At 39.5% G+C, this 19,453-nt stretch overlaps 1 long non-coding RNA gene across 1 annotated transcript; it reads left to right on the forward strand.

Moving 5' to 3' along the window:
* Positions 1 to 776: 776 nt before the first annotated feature.
* LOC120297369 lies at positions 777 to 14,997 on the forward strand. The gene is made up of 3 exons (XR_005553780.1): positions 777 to 885; positions 2,658 to 2,790; positions 13,286 to 14,997. It is a non-coding gene; the product is annotated as an uncharacterized LOC120297369 (long non-coding RNA).
* Positions 14,998 to 19,453: the final 4,456 nt, after the last annotated feature.

A 19,453-nucleotide genomic window follows, 5' to 3' on the forward strand; every position in this document is an offset into this window, starting at 1 on the left:
CATAAATGGATGATGTCGTCTTGAGATTGTCCCTGATGCATCACGAAAGCAGCAACTTGTGTTTTTTTTGTTCCAGTTCTAAAGTGGTGTTTTCAAGCATTTCTGGCACAAACTGGGCCATACAATCTATAGCACTACATATCTAAGTATTCCTTGGTGCTGCTTGGCTCCTATTATCCCCTGGAGACCACTATGGTTATTTCTCCACCTAGTCTCTGATTTTCAGGGCTCTTGGCAATGGGAGAATCAGGACTCACCCACTGAGCTAAATAACTCCTCTTTTCTACTGCTCTTGCCAGACCTAATAGCAGATACCTCAGTTATCTAAACTTAGAGGAATGTCAAGAGAAGTTGTGCATCTTGGGTGGGGAAGCATCTCTTTAGCCATTAGTAATTCTATCTGACAATAACATTTTACAAAATCATGTAACTTTCAAAGGGAGGAAGTGGTATAGTACTTGAATTTGTGATGGGGATTCTTTGATGAGAAACAGGGTATAAATATTTTCCATCAAATGAACAAATAAATAATTGGTACTATCAGTCGGAGGATTTATACACAGTTTCAGCCACTGAAATATATAGCTATTCTCAACTGATTTCGTGTGCCTACTTATAAAGCCAGGATGTCAACAGAGTCTGTTCTTGTTTTTCTGGTTTCTCCTGGAAAGGATTTGACTATAGCTTATGAGGAAATATGCTCCAGTCAAAATCACTTCCTGGTAAAGTACAAGAGTGAAAGAACAGGTCTGCACGTATTATTTAATGCATTCGCCTTTTCAGCCTCAAGGAACTCATAACAGTAATTTAATAACTCTCATATATTCTTTTCCCTCTCTTGCTCTCTCCATTTCCCTCATGGATACACAGAGGCAAGTTCTATAGGTAAGCAGGGATATGAAAACTGTTTCTCCAAACAAATCCATTTCTTAAGTCTCTACACCACATTGGTTTTGATTAAGCCTAACCCTAACTTTAAGGTATATCAGGCAGAACAAAAGAAGTCTAATAGTAGTCATCATTTTGGTTATTTCTAATGAACCATCTCTTGATTGTGTAGATAATAAGCCAAAAGAATCCAAATATCTATCAAATCAGGTTCAAAAAAAGCTTAATGATGTTCTAATGTAAGATATTCCAGCCTATCTTTGAGTGGACTTTAAAACATTGTCCTTTGATGTGCTTAATTTATAGGCAGCTTTGTAACTTAACTCAGAATTGCCAATTGCAAAAAAAAAAAAACCTCAAAAGTTTAACATGTTCTTGTTTGTAGCAATTCACAAGTCTTTTTCTGAACTCTGCTTTTTGGCTTTTTCAATTGTTAAAATTTATTATAGTATACTTGAGTTTATGGTTTTATTTGCACTGTAAGTGTTACATAATAAGAGGAAGGCATAAGAAGAGTTTTGCTGGATGAAGAATTCTCTATAGACAGAATGTCCTTTTTGAGGTAGCTGGTACTTAAATTATGCTGCCTGTAATCCAGAAGGCAATATTTATCTATCGTCCGTGATTCAGAATCCCCTATTGACTCATCCGCTTTTCACAATTCTAAATTATCAAAATGTGCTATCATTTTTTTTTTAAAATAATAAAATCCATGTAATCTGTGATCTTGTATTATGCATGTTTGTATATGTGCGAGTGTAAGTTTATATACTGAAAAGTGAGGATTGGAAATGTGAAAGGTTTCTGATAAACCCAACCAATTATCACATAACCTTAAGAAATAGCATGTAAACATTATTATGCTACAAAAGATTCATTTTCCTCACAGGGAAAAAAAATGATAGTGCTGTAAATCCAATTAAAACCAAGGCATAGCCATTCTGCTCCACTGAAATCTCAAGCTTGTATGTTCTAATGACACTTGGTTCTTTCTCTGGAACTTGATTTCAATTGCATAATTATCGCTTTCTTTCTCCATTGAGCAAGAAGCAGAGCAATTTAAAATCAGAATCCCAGCCTGGATCTGAAACCAAACTACTACACTGAGCACCAGTGAGAATGAGGTGGAAATTAATTCATTTAAATTCGCAGCAATTTCAAACTGAGACCAAAAGACCCCCATGTGAGGTTCTGTGCCACTTTGTAGCATAACCTTTATTAATTTTTTTTCCTTAAACAACAACAAACTGTGTCTAACATTTTCTTCTTTTGCCCAAGATGCCACCTCATTCTCAGCATGCTTTAGAATTTTCTTTTAATGGAATTGCTTTCAGCAAGCTATTTAAATTTTATCACAATATAGTACACTTTTTCTTTTACTTTTTTAAACTTTCTTCTACCACTCTCCCACCTTCTTGGCTGTGCTTGCTTTCTGAAGGTAACTTTAAAGGAGATTTTGCATGTTTTGTTTTCCTTTCAGATTTAATTTAACCAGTTTGGCTGCCGATTAATTGAGTAATGACTGTACAATTAAAAATCAAACAGTCACTCTTTTTCTGCTCTAAGATTAAAGTAAGTTTAAGGAAGCCACATTCTACCTAGGAGAAATTTTCTATGAATTTCTCCTAGGTAGGATGTGGCTTTCTTAAATTTACCTTAATCTTAATCTAGTTTTCTATCAAATTGATGAGGAATGGATTAAAATGCAGAGTAATGTTTGGCATGTCATAGTAGTATATTTATTTCCTTGTGTTTCCTTGTCTTCTTAGTGAGTTCCAGAATGTATGGATTCTATATGCATCCCAGGATTCACAAAGTTCTTTAATTCTGGGCCCCCAAATTATGCTTAAAATGAAGACATTATTGCAAGCTCTTCCTTCCATTGGTTCTGTCCTCACAAAAGTAAGTTTGAGAAAAGGATCTTTAAAAATGCATTTAAACATATTTACACCATAAGAGCCCTGGTGGCACACTGCTTAGAATGCAGTACTGCAGGCTACTTCTGCTGACTGCCAGCTGCCGGCAGTTCGGCAGTTCAGTTCTCACCGGCTCAAGGTTGACTCAGCCTTCCATCCTTCTGAGGTCAGTAAAACGGCCCAGATTGTTGGGGGCAATATGCTGACTCGGTAAACAGCTTAGAGAGGGCTGTAAAGCACTGTGAAGCGGTATATAGGTCTAAGTGCTGTTGCTATTGCTATAAAGTCTGGAATGGCTGCCTAGATATTTCATACACACTGTGGCATTTTTAAAACTAACTATGCTTTAAGAAATTGCTTGGGTGCAAAATGGACCACTGCTTTCAACAGTCAGTTAAGCTAAATGGATGAGATAATCCTGTTGAGGGATCATGTATGTAACAGTGGATTCTCCAATCTAACTTACTTTGCTGGTGCACTGCAAATTTTGACTCACTGATAACATAACAGCCTGACACAAATCTAAAAAATTATAATGCTATCAAGTGAATTTGCCTTGACTTGTATAAAAGTACTGGGAGTCAATTGGAAAATCTGGCAAATTACTAGCTTCAGGCTCTAGCATAATTATCACACTAGGAAGATGATACTGGCTGAAGACATGTCACTCACTGTCTCTCACACAAAAGCAATTAGAGCAATTTAAACGATTTCTCTCAGCTCTTTTTTCATGAGGACATGTTCTAACTGGGGAGATGACAGAGAAATCCTACCTCTGGATAAACAACTACAGGATTTCTTGGCACCATATGTCTCTGCACCAAATACACACATAGTTAGCATGAGCATGAAAATGGCAAAGACTAATTACTATCTTGCCAAGTGAGATAGGGCAAGACAGATACCCATCATGATTTGGGATTTAGCAGAAGGCTAGAAAGCATTTCTCTCAAGGCTAAAAGACACTTTTATCTCTAATTATTTCTAACTATATGCAGATGAATATATATGAAAACAAATATTTGTGTCAACTCAGGCACCATCCTTCTAATGGCATTCTTTGCAAAAGCCTTAATGCTCTATTTCAGATCTAGAGATAGCATTTTCCAAGGTTGGTTTATGCAGCTGCCTTAGATCCAAGAAAAGATTGAAGTGGGCAAGCAAGAGCATATCTCCACCAATCTGCCTCTGAGAGGGTATTATGAATTTGCCTTGAGCTGATGGGATTTTTACATAAGCAGGTCTCCCAAAGAGTTACATACCTCCATGTTAATAAAGGTAGTTCTCAACTTATGACCACAATTGAGTCCAAAATTTATGCTGCTAAGTAAGACTATTGTTAATTGAATTTTGCCCCATTTTATGACCTTTCTTAGCACAGTTGTGAAATGAATCTGGCTTCCCCACTGACTTTGCTTATCAGAAGGTTGCAAAAGGTGATCATCCCAGGACATTGCAACCGTCATAAATATGAACCAGTTGCCAAGCATCTGAATTTTGATCACATGACCATGGGAATACTGCAATGGTTGTAAGTGTGAAAAGCGGTCAAAAGTCACTTTTTTCAATGGTGATGTAACTTCAAACAGACACTAAATGATCTATTATAAGTCAAGGACTACCTGTATACAATTAGATTTAACCAATGTGGTCTTTTGTTAGCCAATTGGATAGCTTGGTCTAAAGGGAATATTACTGCATGATGATGTTTATATCTACTCCTTATAAATACCTATGTAATTTTTTAATCCAGGTTCTGTGGATATTCCTTTTTGAATACAGAATTGTGCTGTTTTTCTGGAATCAATTTGCTTTGCTAATCTGAAACACTCCATAGGGGTGGAAAATTCAAGCTGGGTATTGCATTGGATCTCTTAATTCTTAAAACAGCCCCGAATTTTCCATAAATCAGTGCTCTTCTTGAATAAGTGAAAGGCATATGCCCACCACTGTGTTAAAATACTGCCATCACCTTCTTCAATCATAGAAAACAACATTAACATTACATTTGTTGTTCTGATTTTATTTATTTATTCTATTTGGTTTATATGACTGCCCTTCTTACCTAAGTGATCCTGGTTGGCTCTCAACAGTTAACACCAACAATCTAATAAAAACAGATTTAAATAGATGTACAAAGATACCAAACCACCAACAGCTACATTAAAATAACCTTGATCAGTGCAAAATCCAGTACTGCATCAAACTCAACAGAGCATTGTAAAAGCTCTCAACTATTACAGACAATTGTCAGGCATGATGGCACAGCCAAGTCTTCAGGGCCTTTCTTAAAAGCCTGGAGAATCAGGCTGTTCTAAGATCTGGAGGAATAATGTTCCAAAGAGTGGGCACCACAGCAGAAAAGGTTCTCTTCCTGAATTCCACCAAATGATCCTCCTTTGGACATGAGACTCATAAAATGCACTTCCCCTGCTGGACCTGATGGGATATGTAATTGGAAAGAAGTAGTATCTCAGATAGCCTGGTCCCAACACATAGGGGGCTTTATAGGTTATTGCCTCCACCTTAAATTGAACCCTGAAGCATAGTGGCAACCAAGCCAGCTCCCAGATTAGTATAAGCATATCCTGATCAAATGCATATAACTGCCCATGCCACAATATCCATTATCTCTATTCTCAGTAGTTACCTTTTACCCTCTAGGTGGGTAATGGATTAAAAAAAATCTAAAGTGTTTAAGCACTGTCTCTGGATAGTGTCCCAATAAGTGGAAAATATAATACCAGCACATATCTTTATTATTTAACATATTAAAGTTATATAGCTGTCAATCTCACATTTGTGATTCTTAACACTATTTGATTGTTATCAGTGATATCACAACAATGTCATGGGCACGAGGATGACATTACTATAAGAATTGCTAGGCCATAATAGTGCCATGGTTAGGTGGGTATGGTTAGTGTTAGTGAACCGAAACAGATCCACTGAGACACATGGTCTCTTTTATGATAGATTGAGCCTCCAGCATTCCATGCTTGTTCAGAAAGATCATGGGTTGATCGGCATTTATTTCTGAGGTTTTTATTTTAGAGGTGTGAAATCCAAAACTAATGATTTAGACCTGCAGATGATCTACAGCATCTTAAATGGAGCAAACCTGCAAGTTATGTAATCATTATGTAAATAATGTAACAGTTAAATTATGTAAATAAATAAACAGTTAAAAATTACTCAGGAAGTAGGTATACTTGTTGAGCTTTTTTCAAAGAAAGTACGGCAGGCAGGCAGGCAGGCAGGCAGGCAGGCAGGCAGGGAGGGAGGGAGGGAGGGAGGGAGGGAGGGAGAGAGAAAGAAAGAAAGAAAGAAAGAAAGAAAGAAAGAAAGAAAGAAAGAAAGAAAGAAAGAAAGAAAGAAAGAAAGAAAGAATAGCTACAGCGTTCTTTGTATCTGTAAGGCTTGCTCTGTTTTGTTAAACAGCAGCCAACACAATGACCATTTATTGGTTCAGTATAGTAATGTTGAGAGCAGACTAGTTTTTCTTAAAGGTTAATGATTTGATACTTCTTATCTAGTATAAGATCCTTTCAAAACAATTAAAAGCCATTTTTTTTTAAAAAAAAACCCATCCAACCTGTATGGGCTTGAACTGAAACAATATCTGCTAGTTAAACATATGAAATCCTTATGTAAGAAGAAGGAATCTAGTGGAAAAGCAGTGGAAATCAAAGCACTCAGCATCAGGAACTAGAACTGAGAATATCTCTTTCCATCTACAGTACATTATGGAGAGATTTTAATTATCATCTCTTTTCTGCTGCAGAAGAAAGAGAAATAGGAGTGGTTTTCTTTGGTGTTTTTCCAACAATTCCTCAGCCAGCCAAATACTAGGGCAATCCATTTGACAACTGAATTGTTAGTGGACAATAAGGATGATCAGTAAATCTAAAAGTCTTGTTTGAAATGAGTGTTGGTGCCAGATCATATTTTCTGAGTAAGCAGTTTCTGGCAATAAACTTGTTCAGATTGATTTATACAGCAAATAAGAAACATTTGAAAAAAGTCCCGTTTGTTTCTAGAGTCCAAAGGTAATTTTCATTTGTGTGTGCATTTTTGGGGAAGAAAATCCTACCTCTGGATTTGTATCCTTTGTATCACATGAATCTGTAGTTTGTGCCATAAGCCAGCTGGTTAAAAAGAGTTTCCATTCCATTCAAAGCCTATGTTGGTAGTTCAGCTAATCTCAGATTTAATCCAAACTGCTTCAGAAGCATGCTGGTTCTTCACTGGATCAAATCAGAATTTCTCTGCAGAAAGCCAACGCTTTGCAATTTCTGATTATAATTCCTGGAGACCAAGAAATATTTATTTATTTTATCAAATTTATATGGACAAGTATCCCCTGGAAAGTGCTCTGGGTGCTGTACAACAATCCAATAAGCAGCAAAACAAATAAAGCAGCCATTACATATATCCATTGTATAATAATTATTATAAGAGCTTTTACTGGTATAAAAGCAGAACCGGGAATAGGGAAAGAGAATAGTAGATGTTAGTAATAAACAAAACATATAGTTGTAATATGTTGTCTGCTTGACCAAAGTGTATGAAATATAGGTAAATAAAGCAGCCAATCATAAATGACTAAATGAGAAGTTTTGCTTGCAAGACAGATTTGCCTTGCTAGGGGTTCAAATAGTGTTCACTTCATTTTGATTCTTAAAAAGAAAATGGTGAACTTCTCATTTTGCCATTTCTTGGCAGAACTAAAGGACCTTTTCAACAGGGTTGCATTTTAGGGAGAGAATGATGCTTGCCAAACTTCAGACAGGGGCAGGAGTTCTGAATTTGGAGATTTTCTAAGATAAATCTGTCTCCTTCTAATAACAGAAGTCATAGCTGTGCCAGGAGACCAACAGTAGCTCCTTCCGATTAATTACAGGCCCAGGTATTCCAGCCATCAGGGCTAATAATAAGGTGACCAACCGTCCTCCTTTTGGGAGGACAGTCCTCCTTTTTTGAGTTCTGTCCTCCCTCAAAAAGTGTCCTCCTAAATGTCCTCCTTTTCCATATACTGTCCTCCTTTTGGGAGGACAGTCCTCCTTTTGGGAGTTCTGTCCTTCCTCGAAAATGTCCTCCTAAATGTCCTCTTTTTCTATATTTGAACACTTATCTGCAGGGCTTTTTTTCTCTCATAGAACGCTCAGAAGGCGTTCCGGGACCTTTTTTTGATGTTTTTTTTCAACTTTTGCCTGAGCTGTGCTACTCCCCCTATTGGCTTTTGAAAGCCAATAGGAATTGCTGCTGAGCATGCCAAAACACCCGGGCGTCAAACTTTGCACGTGCAAGTTGCAGGAACTTTACACCCCTCACTGCTAACCAATTACACCATCTCCTACTTAGTTCTGCAGATAACTGGAGGAGACTGGAGTGGTAAGTTTCTCTTGATCTTCCCTGTTTGGTTCTACACAGGGATGCACAGGGTAGGCGGTGGTGCTGGGGGGCGGCTGGGGGGTGGCTGCAGGGCTGGAGCCAGCGCAGCTGGTGCTTTGCGAGCCGCAGGGCCAGCTCTATGGGGATGCGCAGGATGGGCAGTGGTGCTGGGAGGCGGCTGGGGGGCGGTTGCAGGGCCAGAGCCAGCATGGCTGGTGCTTAATCTTTGCAAGCCGAGGGGCCGGCTCTACAGGGATGCGCAGGGTGAGCGGTGGTGCTGGGGGATGGCTGGGGGGGCTGCAGGGCTGGAGACGGCTCAGTTGGTGCTTTGCCTTTGCAAACTGCATAGCCGGCTCTACGGGGATGTGCAGGGTGGGCAGTGGTGCTAGGGGGTGGCTGGGGGGGTGGCTGCAGGGCTGGAGCCAGCGCAGCTGGTGCTTTGCCTTTGCGAGCTGCGGGGCCGGCTCTATGGGGATGCGCAGGGTGGGCGGTGGTGCTGGGGGACGGCTGCAAGGCCGGAGCTGGCTCGGCTGGTGCTTTGCGAGCCGCAGGGCCGGCTCTCTATGGCAGGGCAGCGGTGCTGGCGGGGCGGCTATGGGCGGGGGTGCAGCGGGCAGTTGACCTTCCATGGGCTGCGCCAGCTGGTGGTCTACACAGTGCTGACCTGCGCTGCCACCACCTCACCCTGTGCACCTACATGGCCATCCTGGAGCGCCTGGCTCACAGCACCTGCCTCCACCGCCCACCCCCGCGCAATCCAGCCGTGTAGATTTTTGGACAAGTAAGAAATCGAGATTGAATGTTGATACTCTAGCTGCAGCACTTGCCGTATAATTCAATATGAAGGATATTTCTTGTTCAGATATTTCCAATATATTGTTAGAAGATGATACATTGACAAAAAACATTCATTCAATGGAAAAGTACTCATTTAAATAATTAATAGGCATGTAAGCATAATTACAATATAAAATGTTATTGTTACAAATGTTTTTTATTATGCATTTATCATATTATAGTGTATTCTGTATTATTTTTGCAATAAATACAATGTTTATTTTATTTATGATATTTTTTTCTTCAATTTATTCATGTCCTCCTTTTTGTTGTAAAAAAGTTGGTCACCTTACTAATAAGACAATTATCGATTTGGTGAATTTCTTACAAGAATATGTCTCTAACATAGGCTTCAGTTTTTGTTCAACAGAGACTCTAGAGTGATAAAAAGAAAGAGGAAGAGAAAGGAAAAGAAAACAAAAGCACAAAATGACAAAAAAAATTAAGATGGCAACTAAATCTGCTAGATAGAAGCCCTGCCCCTGCATGGCATATAAAGCCATGGTGGCACAGTTGTTAGACTGCAGTATTGCAAGTTGACTCTGCTCACTGCCAAGAGTTCAGTCCTGACTAGTTCGGTTGACTCAGCTTTCCATCCTTCTGAGATCAGTAAAATGAAGACCAGGTTGTTGGAGGCAATTGCTCTGTAAATTGCTTAGAGGGGGCTGTAAAGCACTATGAAGCGGCACATAAATCTAACTGCTATTGCTATAAAAGAGGTGGGGTGTCAGTCACATAATTGCATTTGCTATCTTGATTTTTTTTGACCTCTCCATCTCATAGGGGCTACAGTACAACTGAATGGCCAACAACTGTCCACCATTGGACTTTTCCAGGCAATTGTTTCTCTTCCTTTATTCACTGAAAACTAAGAATCCAGCAGCAATTGCTCAATGTCATATTTTGTATATCACAACTGAGCCTTCTTAGTGGTGCTTCTCTTTTATGGAACGTCTAAACCAGGGGTGTCAAACTCAATTTCACTGAGGGCCACATCAGCATTGTGGTTGTCCTCGGGAGGGCTGGGTAGGTGTGGCCAGGGTGGGTGGAGCCTACTGGGTGGGCATGGCTGGAGTGAGTGTGGCCTACTGGTGGGCATGGCCAGTCTTCATCATTCGCATCAAGGGTGCCTGTGGGGGCCTGGGCAGGAGTGAGACAGATATGAAGGTCTCTGACAGAAGGGGATGGGACTGGGGCAAGCGCCAAGGCATGGTCCACTGGAGGAGCCTCACTGTTCTTCTCAGGCCATGCGAGGGGGGGCTTTCCGGAGCCCTGGGCAGCAGAAGTCAAACACTCAGCCTGGCCCTCAAGCACCCACGGCACCAAGCCCAGCCCCACTTCCCCAAGGGAGCCCAGCTGCACTTACCTCCTCCTCAAGGCTGCTGCTGCTGTGCTTGCTCTCCTTAGCCAGGTTGTTCATGATGTGTATGAGGGCAAAGTCAGAGGGAGGCCCATTCCCTCTCCATGGGAGGAGACCCAGCTTTATATCCAAAGCTTCCTTAGCAATAGGATGGGAGACCCACAGGATAGGCCAGGAAGAGGGAGCAAGGGGATGGTAAAAGGGCAGCAGGGTAGGACTCAGACAGGACTTCCCTCCTACCCTCCCTCTCTTTCCTTCTTTCTTTCCTTCCTTCCTTCCTTCCTCCCTTCCTTTCTTCCTAAGAATAGAGTGGTGGGAAAATATTTGAGATGAGGGAGGGAGAAAAACAGGCAACAAATGCACCTGGGAGGTGTCACCCTTTGTGAGGAATGAAAAAATACACCATTGTCTGAAAGTGGCCAGCACATGGCCCTTGCCTACTTCACATATCTGGCTTGGTGGGCTTTGGGGAAGGGGAAGCCATGAGCAATGTGAGAGCCGATGTTACCTGCGCAATGCCGCCCAGCCCCTAACTTGCCTGATTTCGGCAGGCAGCGAGGCGCTCTCCTCACAGTGCCAATAGGCTGAGCCAGGCAGCGCGAATCCGAAAAGAAGCACGACGCCACCCTGCCCCCAGCCTGCCCGGTTTCGAATGGCAGCAGGGCACTCTCCTTACAGCGCCAAGAGGCTGAGCCAGGCGGTGCAAAGCTTGCCAGCTTTGCACCTTGCTGCCTTCTGAAATTGGGCAGGCTGGGAGCTGAGCGGCAGCATGCTTCTTCTTGGATTCCTGCCACTTGGCTCAGCCTCTCGGTGCTGTGAGAAGAACACCCTGCTTCCTGCCGAAACCCCTCCCCTGGAGCCCATCAAGCCGGATATGTAAAGTAGGCGAGGGCCATTTGCTGGCTACTTCCAGGCGATGGTCCATTTCTTCATTCCTCACAAAGGGTGACACTTCCCCAGTGCGCACCCAGGAGGTGAGGCCAATGCGGCAGGGGCTGGTTCCTCGCTGTTTCCAGACGGCCTTGTGGAGCTAAGACTGAATGCGTTTCAGCATAGATGGCCACCACATTGGCTCCTGGGCGGCCTGGGCCAGGACCAAGGCGGAGGGGGCCATTCCCTCACTGTTTCCAGGATGGCTTTGCGGGCCACATGAAACCACATCGCGGGCTGCATCTGGCCCCCGGGCCTTGTGTTTGACATGTCTGGTCTAAACTATCACTTTCCTGCTGGGTTTTCTTAGAGCTGTAAAACATGACTGTCTGACAGCATAAGAGAAACTCTTAAGGTTTGATCTTATGGATAATACTGCTATTGGTTTTTTGAGGTTAACACTTGGATGCTTTAATTCCTTTTTCTGATTAGTGTACACTGTTTAGAGCCTAACAAATGGAGTGGGGAGGAGAATGTAGAAATTTTAACAAGTTTGCAAACAAACAAAAGGATTAGAATCTATATGGGGAAAAGATCCAGATTCAGTTAGAACTATGGCTCAGTCCATAAGATTTGCCTTTCTCAGGAATATTCATAGTCTAATGATCCTTAATGGCATGTATGCAAAAACCAAAGCCAAAACCAAACCAAAACGCTAATGACAGCAATATTGAATGACGCTGCTAAATATCTCTGTGGAAGCTCAGAAAAAAAATGTATTTTAAATGTTTTCAGTAAAGTTAGAGATCTATTTCACTCACAGCATAGTTCTGTAGGATGCTGTGCTGACCTTATTCCCTGGATGGCTGAGCAGAGATGATTGCATGCCTTGTTGCTTAAAAGTCAGGTAATTAAATCAATGTTTGATTCTACCTTGAAAGAATGATGTGCAGATGAACTCTCTGTGAATTGCAAATTGCTTAAAATTAAACAGTTGCTTCTTGATACAAATACTTTCGTGCCTTGAAATGATTTTATTGTGTAATTAGGCAAAAATAATAATCCGACAGCTATTTCTTTGACTTGGAAATGGCTTGGAATATTTTTTTCCCCTAAGTTCACCAGAAATAAAGAACATTGTATGAGCATTAGTATATAGTTTCATAAAATGAAGCTCCATGTTCTATATTTTCATTGTTTAGGATTTCAGTGTTCGGAAAAGAGTGGCTCTTTAGCTAATATCGGCTAAGGTAATACTAAAATCAAATTTAATGACTTATTATTTGAAGTTCTTGGATTAAGAAAACAAATATTTGATATCACTTTCAGTTTTATGTCACAGGGAGACTAGCCTGGTTTTTCAATTAAAAAATTGGACTCAAGTCTAAGGACAGAGGTTCTTTCAAACTATCCAAATCTTTTAAAAATTCCAACTCACTTTAAGATACAAGCACAGCAAAGGATAGGAAAGGAAAGAAAAAGAAAAGACACTCCACGGTGATGATTCTATCCCAATCTGTTTGGTAATATCATCCATATTGGTCTATTTTGCCACAAGAAAACATTAGGAAATCCTTTCATTTACATTTTTGATCTCCAAAGCATTGGGTCTCGTGCCAGAATGGATCCCAGTTTCCGCATAGGTAGATTGTGTTTCTGGGTTGAATGGAATGCTCCAGAGCTGGACTGTTCCCACCTGGCATGTTTGACACGTGTCTAGGAATAAATGCATTCGGAATTCTTCATTATCCTGTTGCCTGTTTCTGTCTTGTGTGCAAAACACTGTGCCTGTTTATTTTTGTCATATGCTTCAGTTCATTTCTCCAATTCCACTATTGTTGAAAAAGTAAACACTAAGTTACACCACAAGGTAATAGAGATAAAGTGAGGCAGCTTCTCCTGGGCCTTTTTCTGTAGATGTTTGGGGAAAGAAACCATGGTTCTCCTGTGACCTTGTATTTGTTTTTCTGTTGAATATAGAATTGTGGATAATATCATCTGCCTTTCTCTTCTCGCCTAGATGTCATTGCCCTCAGATGAGGTGGAAGATGGCTTCTACCAGAAACCTGAGAACTCTCTAGTTGGTTCCTATATATGGAAAAAATACAAGGGAGACATCACCTGGCATTCTGCCTCAGTCATCAAAATATCACAAGATGCCTTTGGACAAAAGAAATGGAAAGCTTCAGAAAACAATGCATGCTTTTCAAAATTAATTTTAGAAATGTTTATCCTTAAGTGCGGCAAAAATGTATCTGAGGAAATCCTTAAGGGAAGAGGTCTGAGGTTGACAACTCTATAATGTGTCTTGTTCTTGTCAGCTCCAGAGATTGGAAGTCTCAATCCTCCTAATGGTATTTCTATTCCCGGTGCTAAGAAAGGATTAAAACTTCCTCATACTCATACTTCAGTAAACTTACTGTAATCAAAGCTACAGTAGAATTGAAACTGATTCTATAATGATTGGATTGCAGACTTAGAAAACTTTTGGGATGGATGGATGCATCAACACTTGGCTTCAAATAGGCATAAAATTTCATACTCATCCCCTGCGGTACCTTTTGTTTGTACAGCAAAGAAACCTAAAAATATTTCCAAAGTGTGCTTTGGGGCATTTTGCAGCCTTCTGCTTATTTATTTTTCTGTGTTGCTGTTAGTTTAATGTTACTGACAAAACTGCAGTAAGTACAGGGTTGAGACTGATATCCGCCAGGGCCCTTTGCAAGAAACAGAGTGGGAGAATTTTTTTCAGCTTTCCCAAGTTTCTTTCCTTACATTTTAATTCTCTGTGTGAAGGTGGTCCTTGACTTATGACCATTTATTTAACACCTGTTTGAATTTACAACGGTGCTGAAAAATCTGAGTAACAATAGATCCTCACACTTACCGGTTGCAGTGTCCCCATGGTCACCTGATCAAAATTTAGGCACATGGCAATTGGCATGCGTTTATGACGTTTGCAATCATTTGTGAACTTCTCAGGGTGCTTCCAACAAGCAAAGTCAGTGGGGGAAGCCAGATCTGCTTAATGACTGCAAAAAATGTCATAAAATTGAGTGTGACTCACTTAACAATTTCATCAGTTAGTGATTGAAACTCCAGTCCCTATTGCGACCATAAGCGAGGGTTACTTGTATGGATGTTTATTTGTCTGCATTGTACCTGATTGTGAAGGTCAGTTTGTGCAACAGAGCTATTTGCCAAAAAAGATGGTCCAAATAATACATATTTTCTGTTGCTCTACCCTCTAATAGGAAATTTTGCCCTGTCTTAATTTGCAATATTATGCTTTTATGCTGAAATCCTTTTAAAAAAAAAACTTAAGATATTTCTAGAATGTTGCCTTTTAATCCCATATTATATCTTTTCTACTGACAGTATTTATTTATCTATTGATTAGCAGTTATTTTGATAGAATGATGAGCATGTAAATGTGTGTGTTGCTGATCTTAAGCACAAATTTTATTATATGCCGATGTATCAGAAAAGTATGTCCTAAAGCCTGCAGTTACATTTCATCCAAATTCCTGTTCCCTGTTTTTTAGGAATGGCTTGAAAAAAATATATACTATTGATGAAAAATGAAGGTGCCAATAGCAAAACCGATTTTAGAATATATAGAAAATACATTTTAAAACCACAGTATCTTATAATTGTCCCTGTAATAGGGAAAATAATATGTATAAATGGAATAATTAGAAATATGTCTGCAAAATATATTAATTTCTCCCATCTGCGACCTCTACTTTTAACATCCGAATGGAAGGCAGAAACCTAAGACCTACACTTTTGCCAACATGGAATTGCAAAAATAATTGAATTTATATTTGCTAAGTTGAGTGGAAAACAAGAGAACTGTGTTGTGTGTGCATGAGGCAATATAATAACAATAACAATAATAATAAAGTTGGAAGGGTCCTTGGAGGTCATCTAGTCCAACCCCCTGGTCAGGCAGGAAACCCAATACCATTTCAGACAAATGGTTGTCCAATCTCTTCTTAAAGACTTCCAGTGTTGGAGCATTTACCGCTTCTGGAGGCAGGTTGTTCCACTGGTTAATTGTTCTAACTGTCAGAAAGTTTCTCCTTAGTTCTAGATATCAGTCTCCCACTGGCATTTTTTATTTAAAACTTCTTTTATCATATTTCTTTTGTACTCATATCTTCCTGTTTCAGGATAAGCTTATTCAGACTACAATAAAAATGTGTCTTCTCCATTAAAACAATTTGTCAAGATTTGTCAGTAGCATTGCTGAAACATCAATGAGGAATCCTCATTGTAAATCCTCTGATTTTTTTACAGTGTTTAAACAAGGAATATAAAACTCAAATCTAACATTTCCTTGCATTTTCTTTTTACTTGTACAACATAATTTTAAACCTTCAACATAGAAAATACCTGGGAGCAGTATTTTATCATGCTTATAGCAGAGATTTCATTGCTCATTTTATTCAGGGAAAATATTCAGATCCAGGGATTTTGCTGAGTTTCAGACATGAGATATGATAAAAAATGTCCCCCAAAGTGTTGGATTAAATTGGGAGAGAATCAAGAATTCTGAAATTTTTCAGAATTGTCGAATCAGTAAGCTGATTGAGAATTTCCTTCCTCCCTCCCTCCCTCCCTTCCTGTCCGTCCATTCATACATGACAAAATATTGAAGTCTTATCTAGTAATTTCTTTTCCTTTTATAGTCACTATACAATATAGCCTAATTTGTGTGCCAGCAGATGGTGCTAATGTTTCATAAAGTACATATCTGTTAAAGGAGTACTGCTATTCATTTTTCCCTCATATAGTAGTAGGAGAAATAGCAACATATTCTGTGTTGTGTGTTCACATGATGCAGTGCATAGACTTGGGTTTTCTTCTCAGAGGATTCACTGGATAATGTTTATGACCCTACCTCTCTTTTGTCCATGCTTACAATTACATGGAGTTGCCAAGTCTGGCAACTTGGAGGAGAGAAGCAAGAGTCGAGAGCTATTTGCAATCAGAATTCATCTGAGGAAAATCTCCCCATTCTCTTTCCCACATAATTTAATATCCCTTCTTTAAAATATAAAACAGAACTGAACTGCACTGCACTCTTTGAAGCTTGAGTAAATGCAAGAAATCTTAACTCGTAAGGAAATCACAGATGCTTTTGAACAGTTGGAGCTGAGGTGGAGCCGAGGTGGCGCAGCAGTTAGAGTGCAGTACTGCAGGCCACTTTAGCTGACTGTGTTCAGCACAACGGTTCTCAACCTTTCTAATGCCATGACCCCATAATACAGTTCCCCATGTTGTGGTGACCCCCAACCACTTATACATCACCGGGTGCCAGGGCATGGTCAAAGAAAAGGGGAAAAAAATGGCGGACAGCCTTGTTTGGCGACCCCCGTGAAATGATCATTTGACCCCAAATGGGGTCCCAACCCACAGGTTGAGAACCACTGGTTCAGCAGGTCAGCGGTTCAAATCTCACCGGCTCAAGTTTGACTCAGCCTTCCATCCTTCCGGGGTAGATAAAATGAGGACCCAGATTGTTGGGGGCAATGTAAACATATATATACATTGCTTACTGGTGTACACCGCTTAGAGAGTGCTTGCACTTAAAGCGGTATATAAGTCTCATAAATAAATATAAGTATATAAGTCTCATAAATAAATAAATAAACAGCTCACCTTTTAAGCACAGGGTTCAGCCTATTATAAACTTATCAGTTAGGTTTGTGCAGCATTAGAGTCAATGCTATTTACCTTCTTAAAGTACAACAATTATGCTATTCTCATTAAGGCTGATCTCAGGCAGGCTCACTGGAAATGCCAGAAGGCATTTTGGCACGTGCATAGTACATGTATAGAAGTCTCTTCTAGTTCCGGGACATGTCAAAAGGAGTCATTGGAATATGACATCGGCTTTGTTTTACTCTTTCGAAGTTTGCTGAAAGGAATAGTATTTATTAGATACCTTTAAGGGGAAAAGAAGATATGAGGCACAAGTATCTATCCTATCCTATCCTATCCTATCCTATCCTATCCTATCCTATCCTGTCCTGTCCTGTCCTGTCCTGTCCTGCCCTAGCCTAGCCTAGCCTAGCCTAGCCTAAACTAGCCTAGCCGTACACCCGCCCGCCCATCCACCCACCCACCTATCTATCTATCTGTCTGTCTGTCTGTCTGTCTGTCTGTCTGTCTGTCTGTCTGTCTGTCTATCTATCTATCTATCTATCTATCTATCTATCTATCTATCTATCTATCTATCTAATTTAGTTACTGGCAGTCTCACTCATGGAGGGTACTTGGTAGAAAAGGGCCTTACTCAGAGCCCTGAAGACAAGAAGAATAAACCAAGGTTTGTGATCTAATAGTTCTATCCCTATTCTAGAAAATAGTTCTATCCCTATTTCTCATGACCTGATTTTCAAGAGGAATAATTAAGGAAGAGAGGGAGCAGAGGGAGACATTTAACTCTAATAAACTTCCTAATAAAAAGCTAATTGTAAGACTAAGTATAATCTTCCTTCTGAAGATGGGAAAGCCTTGAATAGTCCACAGAACAAGTAATTGCATTACATCTCATATAACCAATTCTTCCAATGGACACAATTCAAGCTTAGAATATAAAGCAGCTTGGATAAAATCATGTTAATTAGAACATTTCTTGATCTGATTATTAACATATAGAAGCTCATTGTGTGAATAAAAGATAATTTGGTAGAGGCACTGAATATTTTTCAGCAAATATCAAAACAGAGTTCTGTATGTTTCTGATGACAGCTGCACAAACACAATTTAATTTAGTCGATCCAACAATTAAAATCCGGCGGCCTTCATTGGAGAGAAAAATAAACACAGGCCCAGTGCTATGTGAGTGGTTTTCAAAAAGAATCAGTCTGAGAAGAGACAGCCTTTTCAATTCATTGCAACCCCAAAGAGGAGAGAGAGAGAGAGAAATTATAGCCATTTTGTTAGTGGCTCATTGCTGACTTCTCCCTGCAGCTGACCTAGTCAGAGGAAAGCACAGGTGAGAAACTGTGGAGTGAAACTACAAAAAGGAATTATTTTTATTGCCTACACCATAGATGTATGGGAAGTCAGCCCCCCCCACAAAAGGAAATATTTTGTGGAATATTAAAAAAGAATATTATATTTCCCCAAAAGATCTTAAAGGCAGAAAAGCAGGCCCTTTTTTTAAAAAAAAAAAAAATTTTTAACCAACAAGACAAAACAGAACAAAACAAAACACAACACACATACACACCATATATATATACTCCTCCTTTTTTTACAGCAATTACATAACGGTAATCTAATATTTACATTTCCCCCTTATTCTTCTTTAGAATATTTGTCCTTATAGCCCCGTTATTTCTTATTTACATTTTTCTTTCTTCATGTTCTACTTCTTACTAGGAATAATTCATATTATTATTATTATACATTATTATACACATATTTTCACTTTTGACCTTTCCATATTTATTCTCCTCTATTAATTCTAGTCTCCAACCAGACATACAACTTGTTCCATACTATATAATACTATGTGTCTTCCTTTTCTTTTATCTCTTTTGTTAATTTGTCCATCTCAGCACAGTCCAGGATTTTTCTTATCACTTCTTCCTCTGATGGTATATTCTCATTTTTCCAAAACTGTGCATATGCTATTCTTGCCGCCGTTATTATATGTAAAATTAAGTACCATATTTCTTTACTATATTTTTTATTTAAAATATCCAACAAAAAGATCTCTGGTTTCCAGTCTACGGGTTGGTCTATTATTTCTTGGATCCATTTTCTTATTGTAGACCAGTATTTTTTTGCAACTGGGCATGTCCACCATAGATGATAATATGTTCCATATGCTTTTTTACATTTCCAGCATGTTGGCGAATTGTTCTGGAACATCTTGGCGAGCTTAGCTGGTGGAAGATGCCATCTGTAAAACATCTTCAACTGGTTTTCCTTGAATGCCGCCGACATAGTCAATTTTATATTTATTTCCCATATTTTTTCCCATTTCTCCAATTCTATATTATATCCGAAATTTTTTACCCATCTAATCATTGTGTCTTTGACAACCTCATCTTCCATTTTATATCTCAATAGGTATTTGTATAAATTGCTAATTAATTTTATTTCTGTTCCATGTATAATTTTATCCAATTTTTGCGGCTCTTTTTGGATTTTATATAATTTTTTG

This window comes from Crotalus tigris, unplaced genomic scaffold (genome assembly GCF_016545835.1).
Source record: "Crotalus tigris isolate CLP2741 ecotype Arizona unplaced genomic scaffold, ASM1654583v1 scf7180000023617.9722795, whole genome shotgun sequence".
Classification (NCBI taxonomy): Eukaryota; Metazoa; Chordata; class Lepidosauria; order Squamata; family Viperidae; genus Crotalus; species Crotalus tigris.